A 1,831-nucleotide genomic window follows, 5' to 3' on the forward strand; every position below is an offset into this window, starting at 1 on the left:
CCTCTCTACTATTGTTTAGCAAATGAGAATTTGGACTTCTTGGTTGGAAGTCATCTGAGGAAGAATCCCCTCAAAATAGTGTCTCCTCTCTTTTGATGTTTTTCTGCCCCAGCAACTGCTGCAAAAAACTGCGTCTCACCAGAAAACTTCTCTGCACTAAATTTGTTGTTGCGTTGCTCCCTTTTCCACTAGAAAATCTCGATCTGGAAATCTTACCTCTCTTTCAACTCACTCAGAGAGATATCTTCCATGAAAATATTTCCCTCCTAGCTTAGATTGCACAATCTCTCTTGGGAATTGATCTGCTGCCTACGCAACACTTTGATCTCCCTCCTCTTCAGCATTGGCTCTTCTATTCTACCCCCTTACCTCACATGTGCTCTTATACCATGTGAAAATTCAGGAATCCCTGAATTACTACTACATCAAACTGATATTACTTATCCTACTTGTTAATCCATGCAAGTTATTTATTGTGTTCTATTGTAAATATTGAAGTAAATACAATTGTAGCCTTCACAATTTTAAATAATATGCAAAAATAAGATCTTGAGAAAGACATAAATAACACACACGTGACACCGTTATTTTTGGACCAATGTCCCCAGAAAAACCCAATGTGGGAAAACCAGTGCAGCAAATGAGGGTTTGTATTATTAAGCAATAATTTCTTAATACAATCTTTGGATGCCTTGTTGGTTATCCAATACAGAGAATTTAACTAACAGAGAGATTAGTGAGATATACCTCACATTATCACTGGCAATCCATCACTGATCTAGCCACTAAATGGCTAGCCCCTAGATGCCTCTGCGCAATTTATGCGCAATCATTGCATTGCTCTTCGTCACAGCTTCTGGGGACTGCGTCACTCCTTTGCCTGATCGATTTTCCTTTGGAACTTCGACTTTCTACCCTCCTCGTCTCATGCCCTGGATTTTAGCTCTAGAACTCAATTCTCAAGCAAATTTCGGATCTCCTCTCAGGCTTTGTGTTGCCTCTGCGTGGCCCTACGCTGCCCAGCATGCCTCCGCGCTGCCTCTTCTAGATATCTCTTTGCCTTCTCTACAATGTATCCCCGGATCAAGAAACTCTCCAACTAGAAACTATATATGCCTCTCACTGCAAGAAATCACTTCTCCAACAACTGTTGCATTTCTCTCTTCAGAAATCGATCTCTTTATCTCTTACTCAATGTATCTTCCAAATTCCCATCAAGACTCTTCTTATAATATTCTTGTTGAGAACCAATGGCCCATATTAGATTCTAATCTATGGCTCATATCATTTTGGCTTGATCCACGTCTTCTTCTAGAAGTGTCACCCCCAGTTTGATTAATAACCTTTAATTATTTTAATTTCATAAGTTTAGACTTAGGCATCCATTAAAAATAATTAATTATTTTAATAAAACCTTCTCCGGGTGGAATTTCCCAAAACAATTTCTGGGTATTCTGGAATACATGTGTCCTAGCCTCCCCACAAATTTTGAGGCTTAATACACATCCGATGCTACCAAAAATCAACAATATCATCATTATTCATAGAAAAAATCATAGCATCAACATATACAAGGGTGATTAGTAGTCTTTCCTTGTCTATCTTCATGTAGGGATTACTCCCAGCCACCCCCTTTTTTAAGACTTGTTGTTGTAGATAATGATACAATTTTACGTACCAACCTCTAGGAGCTTGTTTTAATCCATACAACGCCCTTTTTAATTTGCAAACAAAATATTTTCCTTCTTCTAGATCAAAACCTTTTGGTTGCTCCATGTGAGCTTCTTCCTTTAGATAACCATTTAGAAATGTTGATTTCACATCCTTTTCA

Source organism: Pinus tabuliformis, chromosome 6, assembly GCF_031772625.1.
Source record: "Pinus tabuliformis cultivar Carrire ecotype Pingquan chromosome 6, CPIR1, whole genome shotgun sequence".
Classification (NCBI taxonomy): Eukaryota; Viridiplantae; Streptophyta; class Pinopsida; order Pinales; family Pinaceae; genus Pinus; species Pinus tabuliformis.